The sequence below is a fragment of the Sarcophilus harrisii genome, chromosome 5 (genome assembly GCF_902635505.1).
Source record: "Sarcophilus harrisii chromosome 5, mSarHar1.11, whole genome shotgun sequence".
Lineage (NCBI taxonomy): Eukaryota > Metazoa > Chordata > Mammalia > Dasyuromorphia > Dasyuridae > Sarcophilus > Sarcophilus harrisii.
The window spans coordinates 187,079,647-187,100,575 of NC_045430.1; the positions used below are offsets into that span (position 1 = coordinate 187,079,647).

Below are 20,929 nucleotides of genomic sequence, written 5' to 3' on the forward strand. Positions count from 1 at the left end.
CTTCTTCATGAGATGTAATACCTCCACTTTTCCCTTTTTCTGATACGATTTCCTTTTCACCTGTAGCTTCTTTTTTAATATTATAATAGTAAAACTAAATTGTACATGTATTCTTTATGTATACTCATAACAGAAATAGTTTCCAAGATTTCTTATTTTACTTTTTTATGTTTCTCTTGAGTCCTATATTTGGAGATCAAACTTTTTGTTTAGTTCTAGGTTTTTCTTCAGAAATAGATGGAATTCACCTATTTTATTGCATGTCCATCTTCTTCCCTGGGGAAAAAAGGCCCATTTTGGCCGGGTAAGTTATTTTTGGCTATATACCAAATTCCTTGGCCTTTCAGAATATCAGATTCCAGGCCCTTCAATCCTTTAATGTGGACAGTGCTAGATCCTGAATAAGCCTTATTGTGACTCTTCTATATTTGAATGTTTTCTAGCTACTTGTAGTATTTTTTCCTTGGCCTGATAGTTCTGGAATTTAGCCACAATATTTCTTGGAATTTTGATTTTGGGATCTCTTTCAGCAGGTGATCAATGAACTCTTTCAATGTCTATTTTACCTTCTGTTTCTATAACATCTGGGCAATTCTCTTTGATAATTTCCTGGAAAATAGTGTCTAAGCTCTTTTTTTCATCATACTTTCCAAAGAGTCCAATAATCCTCAGATTATCTCCCCTAGATCTATTTTTCAAATCTGTTGTTTTCCTAAGTATGTATTTAACATTTTTTCACTTTTTTTTTGGTTTTGCTTGACTGATTCTTGGTGTCTCCTCAAGTCGTTCATTTCCATTTGTTCAATTCTGATTTTTAATGAATTATTTTCTTCATTTACTATTTTTTATTTCTTTTTATAATTGTCCAATTGAGTTTTTAAATGAGCTGTTTTGTTTGATGGAATTTTTTTTCCCATTTTGCCAATTTTATTTTTTAGAGAGCTAATTTTTTTTCTTCTTTTTCTCGTTTCTTTTTTTTCACTCAATTTATTTTTTATTTTTTACTTTTTTAATAACTTTTATTGACAGTACATATGCATGGGTAATTTTCTACAACATTATCCCTTGCACTCACTTCTATTCTGACTTTTCCTTTCCCTCCCTCCATCCCCTCCCCTAAATGGAAGACAATCTTATACAAGTTGAAGATGTTATAGTATATCCTAGATACATTATATGTGTGCAGAACTGAACAGTTCTCTTGTTGCATAGGAAGAATTGGATTCAGAAGGTAAAAATAACCTGAGAAGAAAAACAAAAATACAAACAGTTTACACTCATTCCCCAGTGTTCCTTCTATGAGTGTAGTCGATTCTGTCCATCATTGATCAATTGGAACTGAATTAGATCTTGTCTTTGTTGAATATATCCACTTCCATCAGAATACATCCTCATACAGTATTGTTGTTGAAGTGTATAATGATCTCCTGGTTCTGCTCATTTCACTCAGTGTCAGTTCATGTAAGTCTTTCCAAGTCTAGAGAGCTATTTTCTTTTTCCAATTCACTAATTCTGTTTTTCAGGGATTTGATTTCTTTATCCACTCTATCTTTAAATGAGGGGGATGACTTATCAAGACCATCTTGCCAAGCTTCCCTTTCCTTTCCCCCTTTTTCTTCTAGCTCTCTTGTAAGAGCCTTTTTAATGTCTTCTATGAGAGTCTTGTGTGGTGGGGACCAGATCATATCCTCCTTTGGTGTTTCATCTAGAGACATTCTGTTTTTTGTCTTCTCAGGTTTTGAAATCTGCTATCAGTATAGAAGCTATCTGTAGTGAGAGCCCACTTTAACTTTTTACTCATTTTAACAAAAAAACCAAAACAAATAAACAAAACCAAAAAAAAAAAAAAAAAAAAGCTGCAGTCTGCTTTTAAGACAGTGTGGTGTTATCAAGTTTCCTCTACAGACAACAGGAAGTATCAGTGGGATAGCAATAGCTGCACTGGAATCAGGGATTGTGCTTTGAGACTGTGTTAAGTCACTCCTGATGCTGAATGGATGTGGCCAGGTCCTGAGAGACCCTGGTGTTCCGGGGTTATAGTCTTTACCCCCTGCATTTATAGCTTCTCTGCTGATCTACTGGCTTACTGCCAGAGCAAAGTAGCCACACTGTGGCAGAGTTCTCCCTTCAGGTTTTCCACCAGCTGAGACTACACCCCGCCCCTCTATGGTCTGCTCAGCATGAGCTACCTTCTGTGCTCTCACTGCCAACTTTCCTGATGCTGTCCCTGGCCTAACCACCCCCATCCCAAGCAAAAACAGGCCTTTTCTGGTGAATTTCAAGAATATCTTTTGTTGGTAATGTGTTGTACTCCCGATATTTGTGGATTTTTTCAGTCAAGCACCAATTCTGAGGCCTTTCATAAAAGAAGTAGTCTAAAGATAAGAAAGAGCTTAAATAGACATGTATGTGCTCTCCACCATCTTGGCTCCACCCAAGTGCTTGCTTATTAATTCATCCCAAACATTCAATCAATTAATAATCATTTATGAAGCCCCTACTTCTGTCAGGCACATATTGGAACAGAAACAAAACAGCCCATGCCCTAAAAAGGCTTTAAGCTTAAAAGGCTTAAACTTACTGTCCAAACAGTAATCAATGTTCTCCTCCCCAAATGAAGGATGAATAAAAGCAGCAGGAGCTACTCCATCAGGAAGGAGAATTGTGGAAGTCCTCTCCCCGTTATAAGTGGCTACAGTTGAACTTTTCTCCCCTCTAAATGTTTAAATTTATTTTTGACAATGGCTCCTTTAAAAGACTTCTCTGGTCTGTCTGCTTCCTATGACATGAGACAATCTTCTGGCTCCAAATGCCCAAGACAGGTAACTTGCAAAGATACTACCTTATTTAAGAAACTGAGCACCTGTTGTTCCTTTCTCTTGACTGAGTCAATACATAGAAGAAGGCTCATCAGTTTGATTTTTCTGTTCAAGGGATACCAGACTTCTTCTGAAGACCCTATCCTCTCAGAGTAATAAATAGTAGTTAGTTATATTCATGAGTATGCTTTAAGTATTTAACAACTGGCTCTCTAGGGGAACATATGTATAACACACTTTTAAAATTTAATCTACATAATTGATTTCTTAAGATTACATAATCAACAAAATAATAAATCAAGCCCTGATTTGCAATAGTTGCCAATTTCTGGAGTGTGAAGTTTAATTTACATTAGGGACAGTTTTCTTCATCATTTTCTTAAGTCTAGGCAATCATCAAAACAATCAGTAAAGCCCCAATTTGCACAGTTTGCAGATTTCTGAGATGAAAAGTATAACTTTTATTACTGATGGTTTTCTTCATCACTTTAATTTTAGGCAATCAACAAAACAATCAATCAAGCCCAGATTTATAATGTTTGCCAGTTTCTGAAGTGTAAATACACACATTCATCTCTAGCTTCAGAATACCCCCAGGTATGATTCAGATGCCCCAAGGGAGTAAAGTAAAAACAAAAGGCTTCAACAAGAAGAAAACCATTTCAGAGTCTACTAACTATTGCTTGTAGGAAAAATTGAAAACAAGGAGGAGACTTAGTTGTGCAAGGAAAGGACCTCGACAATGAAGTAAATTAAAATAAAAAAGGCTTATCTCCTACTTCTACCTTTCTCCCACCTCAAGGAATAGGTTCAACTAGGTCTTTGTTTATCAGAGGAAGGAGGATCTTAGGTTTAAATGATAATTAAGGGGAAGGTTTCTCCTTTCTGTTTCTATCCTAAAAAAATGGCTTCAGCAAAGGCTGATCCAAGAAGATGGGGCAACATAAGTATCCAGAGTAACAGAAAGAAAATTAAGGTAGTTCCTAATGTAGTCTGACTTTTGAGGAAATCGATTCCCTTAGGGTAAAGAAAAGGGCAAAGGCATTTGGAGATAGAGCATTGCCTCATGTTATAGGGAGCAGAAGGGCAAGAGAAGCCTTTTAAAGGATGCATTGTCAATAACAGATTCAAATATTTAGGGGGAAAAAGTTCAGATGCAAAGATAATGATATATATATGAAGAAACAGAGGCTTGGAATTCAGTTTCTAAAGCTCAAAACCAAAAATAAGTAAATGAATGAAAGAATGAATAATATTTAAGGATACCAGGGATAATCAAGACACATACCTAGAAAATGTGAATAAATCAAAAACACCAAGATCTCAGGGGGGAAAACTCCTTGCCCCAAAAAACAATTAGATTTCCTAGAACTATAAAAAGTGATAGCATAAAAGACATGAAAACTATTTAGAAAAGACTTAGAAAAAGAGTCTAGCAAATTAATATGGGGAAGGGGTAAATTCATTGTAATAACCTTTTATAACTTCATATTGTTATAACTTTTCATTGTCAGAATTCATTGGGATGCTTACACTTACATACTCCCTTTGTTTAAATCTTACCCAAAGCTTGTATTTTGAAATCATCCAAAGCATATTAAATATTTAGACTTACTTGCTGACCTAGATCTCAAGCAGTGCTTGTATCTTATCAGGAAACTGGAAATTGTCCATGTGCAGTGGTTGTGTCCTTATGCTCTTGTCTGAACTCAGTATAATGTAAAACTTAGACAGACTTAAGGATGAAGGCTATAGCTTTTCTAGCTCTCCCCTCTGCCAGATGACTTAATAGACCCTGTTTCTAAAACTTTTAGGTTCTGGATTTGTCCTCAATGAATATCAATGCACAATGCCTAGAACTTTACACTAGTAAATGATAACTTAAAAATTATAATGGTCCAAACAGAAGTTGATAACTCCAGGAGGTAATGAGAATTACTACTATAGGCATCCACATAGAAAGAATTCAAATTCCAAGGAACCACAGTCAAAATCCCACAAGATTTAGCAGCTAACACAATAAAGGAGCAGAGAACTTGGAATAAAATATTCCAAAAAGCAAAAAATATATATTTCTATAACCAAAATACCAAAACTATGTATAATCCTTCAAGGGAAAAAAATGAAATGGAGGACTTAAATCATTCCTGATTTAAAAAACAAACTGGAGTTGAAGATGGACTTTCAAACACAAATATGAAAATAAAGTTTTAAAGGTAATTACAGATGAATAATCAGAAGGGACTTTATAATGATGAATTGTTCCCATTCCAATGAAGATGAATTTGATGGGGCAGAATGACAACAAGGTACTTTCAAAGCTTGTCATAAGGGGTCATAATATGAAACAAAAGATCTATAAGTGATTTTTTAATGTTTTGATGATACTGAAAGAAGAAAGAAAAATGGTGGAGACATTACTGAAGGGAGGAAGAATGAGGAGAAGACTGGGGATATTTATCTCACATAATTGAAGAGTGCAAGTAGAAATATATATAAATATAGGAGTGTGGAGGAATGGTCTTCACTTGATTTTCACTTTCACCTAAATATATCATGTGAGAGAAGAATAAAAATATGCACAAGGAGCTTCTTGTAGGAATACATTCAGTTCAATAGGAACATAAAGGAATAGGAAAAGGGGAAAGTTGAAAATAAAAAGGACAGTATGTTAAGGAATAGGTTAATCATAAAAACATAAATCCAAATAGGAAGGAAGGAAGGAAGGATTAGTAATAGAAGTCACTAATTTTGGACTTAGAACATTGACACCTCAGTGATGACAGATCTCATCATATCTGTCATTATAATAGATTTTGATGGCTTCTACCACCTTAGCAAGGCTCCCTTATCTTTAGATTTAACATATGAGAAGGTGATGCTTATACAGGCCTTTTTGTGAACTAAGTAACCCAATCTAGATTTATTTGATTATTCAGTTCCATAAAGTAAGGAACCCTTATTTTTTATCACAAGGCAAGTAGACCATCATTAGCTCAATGGGATCCAATTATCAACTGTACTTTCTTATTTTCTATCTGTGTAGTAATAGTGTTAACATTAAATCATTAAACAGTCTTGAAACAACATACCAAAATTTCTATAAGGGAGATAAAGCATTTTTTAGGGGGGAAAGTATACTTTTTTTATACTTTCATTCAAATGAGAAAGATCAAATGAATGAATTAGGCATGCAATTTTTTTTTATTATAAGTTTTTATTGACAAAACATAGCCTGGCTAATTTTTTACCTTAACCTTTGCACTCACTTCTGTTCTAACTTTTCCCTTCCCTCCCTCCACCTCCTTCCCTAGATGGCAAGCAGTCTTATACATGTTAAATATGTTACAGTATATCCTAGATACAATATATGTGTGCAGAACCGAACAGTTCTTTTGTTGCACAGAGAGAATTGGATTCAGAAGGTGAAAATTGCCTGGGAGGAAAAAAAATGCAAACACTTTACACTAATTTCCCAGTGTTCCTTCTCTGGGTGTAGCTGCTTCTGTCCATCATTGATCAATTGGAACTGAGTTAGAGCTTCTCTTTGTTGAAGATATCCACTTCCATCAGAATACATCCTTATACAGTATTGTTGTTGAAGTGTATAATGATTTCCTGGTTCTGCTCATTTCACTTAGCATCAGTTCATGTAAGTCTCTCCAAGCTTCTCTGTATTCATCCTGTTGGTCATTTCTTACAGAACAATAATATTCCATAAAATTCATATACCACAATTTACCCAACCATTCTCTAATTGATGGGCATCCATTCATTTTCTAGTTTCTAGCCACCACAAAAAGGGCTGCCATAAACATTTTGACACATACAGGACCCTTTCCCTTCTTTAGTATTTCTTTGGGATACAAGCCCAGGAGAAACACTGCTGGATCAAAGGGTATGCACAGTTTGATAACTTTTTGAGTATAGTTCCAAATCGCTCTCCAGAATGGCTGGATGTGTTCACAGTTCCACCAACAATGCATCGGTGTCCCACTTTTCCCACATCCCTTCCAACATTCCACATTATCTTTCCCTGTCATTCTAGCCAATCTGACAGGTGTGTAGTGGTATCTCAGAGCTGTCTTAATTTGCATTTCTCTGATCAAAAGTGATTTGGAACACTCTTTTATATGAGTGGAAATAGTTTCAATTTCATCATCTGAAAATTGTCTGTTCATATCCTTTGACTATTTGTCAATTGGAGAATGGCTTGATTTCTCATAAATTAAAGTTAATTCTCTATTGTTTTGAAAATGAGGCTTTTATCAGACCCTTTAATTGTAAAAATGTTTTCCCAGTTTGTGGCTTCCCTTCTAGTTTTGTTTGCATTAGTTTTGTTGGTACCAAGGCTTTTAATTTGTTGTAATCAAAATTTTCTATTTCGTGATCAATAATAATCTCTAGTTCTTCTTTAGTCACAAATTCCTTCCTCTTCCACAAGTCTGAGAGGTAAACTATCCTATGTTCTTCTAATTTATTTATGATCTCATTCTTTATTAGGCATGCAATTTTAAAAAATAAAACTAGAAAACTGACAGATTTTTTAAAAACCTAATCAGTCACCAAAACAAAAAAATCTGAAAATCAAGGAACAAATTTTAAAAAATCATTAAATAAAAGTAGAAATTAATTTTTCTTTCTTTTTTAAAGAATCAAATAAATAAGCTATTAGCTACGATTATTTTAAAAGTCAAAAAATAAAGAGATCAATCAGTAGGACAGATTAAGTATATAATATAAAGAAGCAAATATAGTATCCTAGTGTTTTATAAACACAAAAGAAGCCAGGTACTTGGATAAAGATTCATTATCTCATTCTTTTAAAAGGTAGTTAAAAGCTACCTAAAAAATGATCAGCAGACTGATTTCAGAAAGGCCTGCAGAGTGAAGTGAGAGAAGCAAGAAAGAGAACACTGTACACAGCAACAAGATCAACTGTGATGAATTTGGTTCTTCTCAATGAGTTAATTCAGGCCAAATCTAATAATCTTCTGATAGAGCTATTTAAATACAGAGTGAGGACTATGGGGACTGAATGTGAATTTTCACCTTTTTTATTATTGTTTGTTTGTTTGTTTGTTTTTTCTCATTTTTTCCCCTTTTGATCTAATTTTTCTTCTGCACCATGATAAATGTGAAAATATGTTTAGAAGAATTGTGCATGTTTTATCTAAACTGGATTACTTGCTATCTAGAGGAGGAAGTGGATAGGGAGAGAGAGAAAAATTTGGAACACAGGGTTTTGCAAGGGTAAATGATGAAAACTTTTTTTGCATGTATTTTGAAAAATAAAAAACTATTATTATAAAATAGTTATAACTCAGAAAAAAAGAGGGGTTTTATAAAAGGGTGTTTTAGTTTTTTAAAAATGAAATCACCATTTAGAAAAGGAAAAAGGAAAAGTCCCAACAAAGAGAAACTAAAAATTATTGTTATAAACTATTTTGCCCGACTACATACCAATAAAACCAACAACTTAAATGAAATAAAAGAATCTTTTAAAAACATAAATTAACTAGATTAAAAGAATAAGATGTGAGTAATTTAAACAATCCAATCTCAAAGGAAGAAATTTAAAAAAAATAAATGAACTTGCAATGAAGTAAAAAGATAAATTTGTAAATAAATTCTATTAAACAAAGAATAAATTTTAATATCACACTAATTGCAAAAATAGCAAGAAGAGAGAACCTTCCAAATTCTTTCTGTGGCACAAATATTGTCTTTATCTCTAAACAGAGGAGAGTCAAAACAAAAGAAAATTATATATCAGTATTCCCAATAAATATTAATGCAATTCTAATTTTTAAAATAAAATATTAGCAAAGATGATAAAACAATGAATAGTAAAGAATATTCCCTGTCACCATTGTTGAATTTACATGGGGAATGCAGAGTTAATTCAAGTAAACTATAAACTTAGCCATGTATATAATAAAAAAATGACAAAAATCATATTACTAAATCAATAGATATAGAAAAAAAATTTTATAAAATACAACACTAGCTTCTGCTGAAAAATAAAACCCACTAGAAAACATAGTCAATAAAGATTTATTAAATGTTAACTTTGTGCTAGGCACTAAGGATACAAAGACAGTCTCTCTGCTTACAGTCTAATGGGGGAGACTACATTGAAACAAATATGAACAATTTTGATATATACAAGATGAACTGAAAATAATCAATGAAGTGGGAAAGCACTAGAATTAAAGGGTATCAAGAAAGATTTTCTTTTTTATGTAGGATTTTACCTAACTGAGGCAAGATGAGGAGTAAAAGAGCATTGTAGATATATAAGACAGAGAGAAAATGCCTTGAGTTTGGAGATAGAGTGTCAGTGCTGGGACAAATTAATCTTTCCTTGATTTAAAAGATAATATATATCTAAAGCCAAGAGTCATGATAATGAAGATAAATTAGAATCTTTTGTAATAAAATCAGGGTAAAACCAGGATGTCCATTGTCTCCACTGTTATTTGATATAGTAACTGAAATGCTGGCAAGACAATAAAATGAATAAAAGAAATTGAAAGAATAAGTAAAGTAAAAACAAAATTATCACTTTTTTGCAGATAGTATGATAATGTGCTTAGAAAACCTTAGAGTCAACTAAAAATTAATTGAAACAATTAATAACTTCAGCAAATTGCAGCCTATAAAATAAAAACACACAAATCATCAGCATTTCTGTATATTACCAATAAAATCCAGAACACAAAGATAGAAAAATTCCACTTTAAAAAAAAAAAACTACAGAATGCATAAAACACTTACATATATCTTCCAAATTATATACAAGAACCATGTAAATGCAACTACACACTGTTTATAAAAACAGACCCAAATAATTGGAAAAATGTTAATTTCTCTTGGACAGGCCAAGGCAATATAATAAAAATGACAATGCTACCTAAATTAATTTACTTATTTAGTGCCATATCAATCAAACTACCAAGGGCTTATTTTATTGAACTAGGAAAAATAATAATGAAATTCATAAGGAGGCACAAAAGGTCAGGAATCCCTAGGGAAATTAATACTCAAGTGGGAAGAAAAGGGACCTAGCAGTGCCAAATCTAAAATTATGCTGCAAAGCAATAATTCTCAAAACAATTTGGTATTGGTCAAAAAATAAAGAGATCAATCAGTAGGACAGATTAAGTATATAATATAAAGAAGCAAATATAGTATCCTAGTGTTTTATAAACACAAAAGAGGCCAGGTACTTGGATAAAGATTCATTATCTCATTTTTTTTTAAATTGCTAGGAAAATTGGATATCACAATGGAATAAATTAGGTTTAGACCAGTACTAACAATTTATATGAAGATAAGCTCCAAATGGATTGTGAACTGAATGTAAAACATCACATCATAAATAAATTAGAGAAATGAGAAAAAAATTCTCTATTAGATCTCTAGATAGAGGAAAAGTCATAATCAAATAAGAGACAATGAGGAATAGAAGTTCTTGAAAAAAAGATATCCTGGATCTGTATAGCCATGTGAAAAAAAAATGTTCCAAATTACTCATAATTCTAGAAATCCAAGTTAAAAAAATTCAATTCTCCCTTAAGATTGGCAAAGAGGGAGAAGAAAAAAACCTAAAATGACAAATATTAAAGTGATTATGGGGGGAAAGGGAAGGGATCCAGCCATTCTGGGAAGAAATTTGAAATTATAAAGAAAAACTACTAAATGATATGTGCTCTTTGATCCAGATATACTATTGCTAGGCCTATACTCCCAAAGGGAAAAAAAAAAAAAGACTAAAAAGTAATATACTTTTAAAATACTTATAGCAAATTTCTCTTAAATGCCAAAGAATGGATAATTAAGGAATATACAACAATTGGATTATAGAGGAACAAATTCTCATGAGAAAGTAATGGAATGGCATTTTTCTATAAGAAAAAAAAAACACAATCTTGAAATATAGAAAGAGTTGAATGGATACAGAACAAAGTGAACAGAACCAGAATAATAATTTATACTAACATCAATGTTATAAAAAGAGGAATTTTGAGAGACTTAAGAATTGTGATCTACTAAATTATTAACCATAAGTCCATAGAATTTTTTTCTAAAGAATGCTACCCACTTTGTGATAAACAATGGATTAAATGCAAATGGATTAAAATGCAGAATAAAAATTCATTTTTGAATATAACCAATGTGAGAATTTAAGTCACTGATATGTAAATCAGAAACTCTATTCTTTTCTTCTTTTTTTCCTTCCTTGTAGATAGGCAATGTGGGAAGGAAAAATAAATGGTTGATCACTGAAAAGAATAAAATAAAAAACATTAAGAAATTAAAACCATGACTATAATCATTATCCACTCCTGAAATCCTTCCCTGCTATTCTCCTTGCTAAAGAACTGTACCACAAGTCCACAATTGCATTGAAAATGGAGTTTTAATTTTAATTCAATGAATGTTGGTATTCTAGGCCTAAGGGTGCTGGGAAATGGAAAGTTCCCCCTCATCTGCCATGTTGGCTATGTCTACATCTTCCATATGATAGAGATAGTGCTGTCTATACAATCAGACTAAATGGTATTGATCCAAATCTGAAACATGGGTCAGTTCAGTACAGTCACACCCTGGGGCAATGAGGCCTTTAGTTGATTTCTCATAATCCATTCCCTACTTTCTCCTGCACCACCACAAACACTAGCAAAGAATATGCTGGAGGAATTCAAAAGCCCACTTCATGATGGGTCCTTTATTGTCCAACCTTAAAAACCTGCCTGTGTCCTAATGTCTCAAAATATCCTCTATGGAACTGAAATCATATATATCCTTCATTCTTACAGCAGTCAGAGATCAAGCACTGGCACTGGTTCCTCTCTCTCCTTGCCAGTGCAAACTTTTACTCTCTTGAGAGTTGCCAGAGCTGTATTCGAAGCCTTTCAAGCTCAGAAGAGCTTTCAAAATTTTTGTTGTTCTGGCATTGTCTTCAAGGACTCTTTGAGCTTCAGGGGATGTTAACGTGTAACATTTATAGAAATATGTCATCTAAAAATACCTAGCAACTGAAGATTGTCTGTTCTCTCAACTAAATAAATACCTTACCTTATATTTGTGTACTTCCAATATTTACCAAGAGCCACTGTACATAATAAGTCATATGATTCCTCACAACAGCTCTATAAGGGAAGGTGTTTTTAGCCCTAATTTGCAAATGAGGAAACTAAGGTTCTGAGTACTTGTGACTTCTCTAAGAACACAGATAATAAAAGGAAAGAGCTGGATTTTTTTTTTTTTATCCTGATGCTTCTGCTCTTCTGCAATAGAATACTACCTCTCCAAATCAAATGAAAAAATAGGTAGCTGGATTCAAATTTGACTTGTGTTACCTATTTTATCTATTACCAATTTGACTGGACATTTTCACAGAGATATCATGGGTTGGGATTTCTTCCTTAATTATTCTGGTGTAGTGTTAGAATTTTTACAAAGTGATGTCAGTTGCCTAATTTAGCATGGTACTTAGCAAATTCTCTAGCTCACTAATATATTTAAGTACTCATTGGAGTTCACACTTTTGAGAGATTCACAAGTTGGTATTCAGTAGAGATTCACAAGTCAGAAACCCATAATCCCACTCTCTCGGAGAAGGAGTCAACCTTTTACACCCAGCATAAAAAGAACTTCAGTGAGCCAGTCAGGGTCAGTTCAGAAGAAGCCACGAGTGGGAGTAGAGCTAGAGCCAGAAGTGACTTTGGAAGATTGAAAGCCATGAGTCGGAGTTGAGGCAGAGGCAGAAGCAAGGACAAGCTGCAAGAGCCCTTGGAATCAAGGAAGGAGAAAATAAACGTTTGGATTTTATCAGCTGACTGTATTTGAGGTGATTATTACGCTGAACTGAAACTAAGGCTGCCTCCAGAAAACCTCCCCGAGAAAACTGCTCCCAGAGAGAACACCACAGTGTAGGACCTTTTGTGTATGTAGCAAACACTAAATAAATGCTGATTAATTGAGTTGGTGAATTTCTTTTTTCTTTTTTTTTTAATTAAAGCTTTTTATTTTCAAAACATATGTATGTATAATTTTTCAAAAATCACCCCTTATAAACCTTGTGTTCCAAATTTTTTCCCTCTCTTCCCCTTCCCCCCTGAGATGGCAAGTAATCCAATATTTGTTAAACATGTGCAATTCTTGACTCTGATTTATAAGAAATCAAGCCATTCTCCAACTGATAAATGGTCAAAGGATATGAACAGACAATTTTCAGATGATGAAACTGAAACTATTTCCACTCATATGAAAGAGTGTTCCAAATCACTATTGATGAGAGAAATGCAAATTAAGACAACTCTGAGATACCACCACACCTGTCAGACTGGCTAAGATGACAGGAAAAAATAATGATCAATATTGGAGGGGATGAGGGAAAACTAGGACACTGATGCATTGTTGGTGGAGTTGTGAACAGATCCAACCATTCTGGAGAGCAATCTGGAATTATTCCCAAAAAGTTATCAAACTGTGCATACCCTTTGATCCAGCAGTGTTACTACCGGGCTTATATCCCAAAGAAATACTAAAGAAGGGAAAGGGACCTGTATGTGCCAAAATGTTTGTGGTGGGCCTGTTTGTAGTGGCTAGAAACTCGGAAAATGAATGGATGCCCATCAATTGGAGAATGGTTGGATAAATTGTGATATATAAATGTTATGGATTATTGTTCTGTAAGAAATGACCAACAGGATGAATACAGAGAGGCTTGGACAGACTTACATGAACTGATGCTAGGTGAAATGAGCAGAACCAGGAGATCATTGTATACGTCAACAACAATATTGTAAGAGGATATATTCTGATGGAAGTGGATTTCTTCAATAAAGAGAAGATCTAACTCAGTTCCAGTTGATCAGTGAGGCAGCTAAGAAAAAACCCAAAGAAAGAACACTGGGAAATGAGTGTAAACTGTTTACATTTTTGTTTTTCTTCCCAGGTTATTTTTCCCTTCTGAATCCAATTCTTCCTATGTAACAAGAGAACTGTTTGGTTCTGCACACATATATTGTATCTAGGATATACTATAACATATTTATCATGTATAAAACTGCTTGCCATCTAGGGGAGGGGATGGAGGGAGGGAAGGGAAAAGTTGGGACAGAAATGAGTGCAAGGGATAATGTTGTAAAAAATTACCCAGGCATATGTTCTGTCAATAAAAAGTTACAATTAAAAAAAAATGTGCAATTCTTCTATACATAGTTCCACAATTATGCTGCACAAGAAAAATCAGATCAAAAAGGGAAAAAATAAGAAAGAAAACAAAATGCAAACAACAAAAGTGAAAATGTTGTTTTCATTTTTTTGTTGAATTGGTGAACTTCTCCAAGACTTTTTCCTTCTTTAAAAATTGCTCAGTGAATTCCAAACAAATGTTTAGCACGCATTTCTTAAAAGGACACAATCAGATAAACATCTTCCACTTCCAAAATAACATTGTGTGGCATCACAAAATTTGCTTTCCATAGAGTTTTCTTGACTTTGCTCAAGGTATGAGTCTAAAATTATTTTTTTTGATGATAGATCTTCATTGTCTTTCTTTCATGCTTCACTATTGGGATGTTTCATAAAAAATAATGCATTTATCAAGAAATGTCCATTCACAAAAATGTACACAGATTTTGAAAATTTGATGATTTATCAGCTTTTTCCTTATGGTCTTAAGGGATTAAAGCATTCAACATCACTGTAAGAAAATTTCCATTTCTTAACTAATTAAATAAAAAGAATATGCATACAAGGAAATCACTTTATAGCTGTATAAAAATTGTTGTGTCCTCCAATTAAATGATTATATACAGTATATTCTAAAAAACAAAATCTCACTTTATCTCATTGAGGCCTGTTCCAATACTTTCTTTTAGTATAGCATTGACCTTGGTATAGCATTGTTTAAGATTGAACAATCTTAAAAAGAGTGTTCCAGGAGAATGCAAATTTTGACCATGCTGGAATGAATGCATTCCTGGAAACAGATTAAGTTCACTTTCTAAGAACCTGCCTAACTACCTGTGTAGATATTCATTACTTGTAAACTTACCACTTAAAAATTAATTCTTTGGACTTATCAAAACAAACAAACTATTAAACTGCTTTCTAGGTCTTTGTAGCCTTCTTCTACTTTTGTGGTAATAGTAATAGAACAGCAGAAAATGCTAAGAAGCATATAGTTTTTGAACCATTTATAAATATTAACTTAGCTATTAGAACTTTAAATGTGAAAACTTTGACCAATAAATGGCAAGCAGGCATATTACTAAAAGAAGTGATTCAATAAATCTCAATGTTATAATTTTAAATAAAATTAGGAAGTAAAAGGAAGTGTTATTAAATGGGAAGTTGTCTTCCAAGCTGTCTTTGGAAATGTTAATGAAACAAAATGTTTTAAGAAATATCATTTTATGGAACGTTTGGTTACTTCATATTGCAATGCTCATGATACAGATTTGAAAGAAGACTCCTAGCAAATAATTGTAGCTTATGAGATGACATTTGTTATAGAAGATAAAGAGGTAAGGAAATTCTATAAAGAATGCAATAAAATCCTCCAAATTAAGTCAACACAAGGCATACTTAGTATTTGGTAATGTCAGCACAAAAGATGAAAATAAGAAAAAAAAATGACAAAAAAGAAAAAAACACATAAATCATAATAAATTTAAAAAGTCAAAGACCTAGGCATGGTACAGAAATCTCATACATATATCATAAATATTAAATCTCATACATATATCATAAATGAATTAAGAGATGTCAGACATGGTGAACCACAAATAATATCATGAAAAAATACTCATTTTGAACCAGAACATTGTACACAGTGATAGCAACATTGTAAAATGATCACCTTTGATAGACTTAGCTTTTCCCAATAGTACAATGATCCTAGACAATTCCAAAAGATCCAAAACAGGATCCATGAAAAATCCTATGCACATCCAGAGAAAGAATTATGGAGTCTGAATATCAAAACATTCTATTTTCAGAGGGATTTTTTGTTTTTTTCTTTCTCATGGTTTTTTTCTTTTGTTCTGATTCTTTTTTCATAATATGACTCATATTGAAATATGGTTAATATGATTGTACATGTATAACCTCTATCAGATTGCTTTCTGTCTTGAGGAGGAAAGGGAGAGAGAGAGAAAGAAAAATTAAAAATTAAAAAATCTTATAAAGATGAATGTTGTAAACTATTGTTACATTAATTGGAAGAAGTAAAATATTATTAAATGGTAAGAAAAACAAAAAAAATCATTTTTAATAGTCAAGAAATGAATGGATACCAATATGGAAGTCATTTCTGAATTAGCTGTCTATGAACAGTCTGATGATTGATTTGTCAGAACAAAGACAAAAATCAATATCTAACTAGAAAAAATAATAAAAATGAGTTTATAAGGCATGCAATTTATGTAACTCAGCATGAGCAATTTAAGCAAGCTGTACACACCAAGAAATGGAAACTGGACTGAGGAATGGACATTAACAGGGACTATTACCATATTCCAAGGAAGTTTAAGAAATACAAATCAATCACCACAACAAAGAAATGAAAAGAACTTGACACACTATATCAATTGCCCCCCCCCCAAAAAAAAATTGTTTTCTTACTAAACTGAGAGTTATGGCAATCAGGGACAACACTAGGGTATAAATTCATTTTTTAATTAATCAAAAATATGTATTTTTGACAAAAATATGCCTTCTTCCCTTTTACCTCAATCCTTCCATTTGAAAATAAATAAAAATAAAGTGAAACAAATTATTTCCACATCAGCCATATCCAAAAAGAAAAAGAGGTACCTCATTTATTTAAATGCACTCAATATTTCAACTCTGTTTCAGATGGACACTATCAGGTGGATACCACGGTTTTATCATTATCATTTCATCTAGATTCATAATTGGTCTGGGTTGCTAAATTTTCAAAGTTATTTGTCTTTCTAATGTTTTTGTCATCACATAAATTGTTCTCCTGGTTATAATAACTATTACCTTATGAGCTTAAAAGATCATTCTACATCAATTCATACAAATCTTCTCAAGATTCTCTGATGTCATCTCCTTCAATCATATTTTACAGCATAATAGTATTCCAGCACAATTACATGCCATAACTTATTCAGTCATTTTCCAGTTAGTGGCCCCACCCTCAAACTCCAATTATTTGCTACTTTAAAAGTGTCATACTATGCACAGGAAATAACAGTTAGGTTACTTTGACTGGAATGTACAGTATGGGAGGCGAAGTAATATAAAATCATTCCAGAAATATAAGTAGAATGAACAAAAAAGCATTTACAGATGGGCTAGTAGTATTAATTCAATTACTATTTGTAGAGGAGAAAGCAAGAATGAGGGCTGTCTATGTAGTGAGATGGCAACTAATAAGATGACTGAGATAAAACACTGATAGTTGAGTCTGAAATATAGTGCCCTCTTACCAAACAGGATAACATGATTCCATGATTCCTTGATAGTAGTTCCCCAAAATGAATGTTTTAGTTTCTTCAGAGAGATTGAAGCAAGTTATATGAAGAGCTTTAAATGATAAACAGAAAAAAAAAAATGTATTTTACCTTAGCTGCAATAAGAAGTCACTGAAGCTTCTTGAAGCTTGGTCAGAATAATGCTAGTTATATTATAAGCTTGGCAGCAAGAAAGAAGATATAATAGAGAGGGAAGACCAATTAAAAGATTATTTCCACACATTTAGGCAAGACATGATAAAGACTTGAATTATAGTGTAGCCAAATAAGTCAAAGAAAAAGGATAGAGGCAAGAGATTAATTTCTGGAAAAATAATCTATTCTTGTTTAAAAAGAATATGATCATCATTGATATGAATCATCATTGATAATCATTTTTGACAAGACCAATGTGGAGATTTGTTTTCTAAAATGTGCTTATTTGTACAAGGATTTTTCTTTTCTTTTCTTTATTTTCCAGGGGCAGAGAAGAAAGAGAAGGTTGGGGATAAGAAGAAGGGGAAGCAAAAATACTTGATAATTCATAAAAATTAAATTTGGTTAAAAACAAACAAAAAAAAGTTAGTGTATAAGTTGAATATTCAATGTAAATTAACATTCAGCAAGGAACTGTCCAATAAACTAAATCTTTATGAGCATATGTAGAATGTTTGATTAATACAATCTCTATATAGACTTTGGAGAGTACATAGACATTTTCTAAATAGTTCTAGTTTTCTACCACGTGATAAATGGAAGGATTTTTTTTTTTTTTTTGATTGGTTATAAAGCTGAAACTGGCGTTCATTAAAGCAATAGTAAGCCAGAGCCTGAACTTGGTCAGTTGTTTTCGACAGGTTGGATTTCAGTGAAAGACAATTATGAAAGGGGAGAGACCTAGGATCCTCTCAATCTGAGATCAACATGTGGCCAATAAACATGAGACTCTTTTCTTTCCTTCTTTGCATTTGTTATTTCCTGAAGGAAATAACTATGACCTTATGAGTTTAAAAGGTCAGCAGAGTGAACCACCAGATTCCCAGAGCTAAAATCTATGCAGGAATTTATCTGAAGCAGATGGTGAGAAGCAAAATCCCCAACAATTGCTTGATCTAACCTAGCAATTATGGAAATGTAGACATCAACCTATTAGCCATGTTGCACTTGGAAATGGAAACTGGGATAAAACTGAGCCCACTCTATCTAGGAACCAACTTGGTAGAGGGCAAAGGAGTATGCTTTTTGGGGGGCAAATGTCCTTACTATACCTTTGAAGTAATTTTTTTTCATAAAATTAAATTGAGGGTAATTGATTTAATGGAATTGGGATAATAATTATTAGCTACTAGTAGTGGAAGGACCACACAAGAAAGGGTTTCAAGCCAATAACATTACAGAAGAAACATTCCAACTTTACGGGGGGTTCACTGGAACCTTAAATGTTAGATGTAGCAGTCTCACTTTGAAAGAGTAAGGCCTTAGAAATAATCTACAACTGGAATTGTGAATACATCCAGCCATTCTGGAGCACAATTTGGAACTATGCTCAAAAAGCTATCAAACTGTGCATACCCTTTGATCCAGCAGTGTTACTACTGGGCTTATATCCCAAAGAGATACTAAAGAAGGGAAAGCGACCTGTATGTGCAAGAATGTTTGTGGCAGCCCTCTTTGTAGTGGCCAGAAACTGGAAACTAAGTAGATGCTCATCAAGTGGAGAATGGCTGAATAAATTGTGGTATATGAATATTATGGAATATTATTGTTCGGAAAGAAATGACCAACAGGATGATTTCAAAAAGGCCTGGAGAGACTTACATGAATTGATGCTGAGTGAAATGAGCAGGACCAGGAGATCATTATATACTTCAACAATACTATATGATGATCAATTCTGATGGACCTGGCCATTTTCAGCACCAATTCAATTCCAATGGAGCAATAATGAACTGAACCAGCTACACCAAGGGAAAGAACTCTGGGAGATGACTAAGAATCATTACATTGAATTTCCAATTCCTATATTTTTGCCCGCCTGCATTTTTGATTTCCTTCACAGGCTAATTGTACAATATTTCAGAGTCCGATTCTTTTTATACAACAAAATAACTGTTTGGACATGTATACATATATTGTATTTAACTTATACTTTAACATATTTAACATGTATTGGTCAACCTGCCATCTGGGGGAAGGGGTAGGGGGAAGGAGGGGAAAAATTGGAACAAAAGGTTTGGTAACTGTCAATGCTGAAAAAATACCTATGCATATATCTTGTAAATAAAAAGCTATAAAAAAAAATCCACAACATTAGCAAAGTTGCAGGATAAAAAATAAATCCACATAAATCATCAGCATTCTTATATATCACTAACAAAATCCAATAGCAAGAGATACAAAGAGAAATTCCATTTGAAATAACTGTTGATAGTATAAAATATTTGGAAATCTATCTGCCAAAGGAAACTCAGGAATTATATGAGGAAAACTACAATACACTTTCCACACAAATAAAGTCAGATCTAAACAACTGGAAAAATATCAAGTGTTCTTGAACAGGTTGAACGAATATAATAAAGATGACAATACTACCTAAATGAATCTATTTATTTAGTGCTATACCAATCGAACTCCCAAGAAACTATTTTAATTACCTAAAAAAAAATAACAAAATTCAACTGGAAGAACAAAAGGTCAAGAATTTCAAGGCAATTAATGAAAAGAAAATCAAATGAAGGTGGCCTAGCTGTACCAGATCAAAAACTATATTATAAAGCAGTGGTCCCCAAAACCATTTGGTATTGGCTAAGAAATAGACTAGTTGATCGGTGGAATACGTTATGTTTACAGGACAAAATAGTCACAAAATATAATAATCTAGTGTTTGACAAACCCAAAGACCCCAGCTTTAGGGATAAGAATTCACTGTTTGACAAAAACTGCTGGGAAAATTGGAAATCAGTATGGCAGAAACTAGGCATTGACCCACACTTAACACTGTACACCAAAATAAGGTCAAAATGGGTTCATGATCTAGGCATAAAGAATAAGATTATAAATAAATTAGAAGAACATAGGATAGATTATCTCTCAAACCTGTGAAGAAAGGAGGAATTTGTGACCAAAAAAGAAGTAGAGATCATTATTGATCACAAAGTAGAAAATGTTGATTATATCAATTTTAAAAGTTTTTGTACAAACAAAACTAATGCAGACAAGATTAGAAGGAAAGCAATAAACTGAGAAAACATTTTTACAGTCAAAGGTTCTGATAAAGGCCTCAATTCCAAAATACATAGAGAATTTACTCTAATGTATAATAAATCAAACCATTCTCCGATTGATAAATGGTCAAAGGATATGAATAGACAATTTTCAGATGAAGAAATTGAAACTATTTGTAATCATATGAAAAGGTGTTCCAAATCACTATTGATCAGAGAAATGTAAATTAAGGCAACTCTGAGATACCACTACACACCTGTCAGATTGGCTAAGATAACAGGAAAAAATAATGATGAATGTTGGAGGGGGATGTAGGAAAACTGGGACACTGATACATTGTTGGTGGAATTCTAAATGCATCCAACTATTCTGGAGAGCAATTTG

General features: G+C 33.0%; 1 pseudogene; it reads left to right on the forward strand.

The window, feature by feature from the left end:
- Nucleotides 1–2,741: 2,741 nt before the first annotated feature.
- LOC100927106 overlaps nucleotides 2,742–20,929 on the forward strand; it is a 189,052-nt pseudogene continuing 170,864 nt past the window's right edge.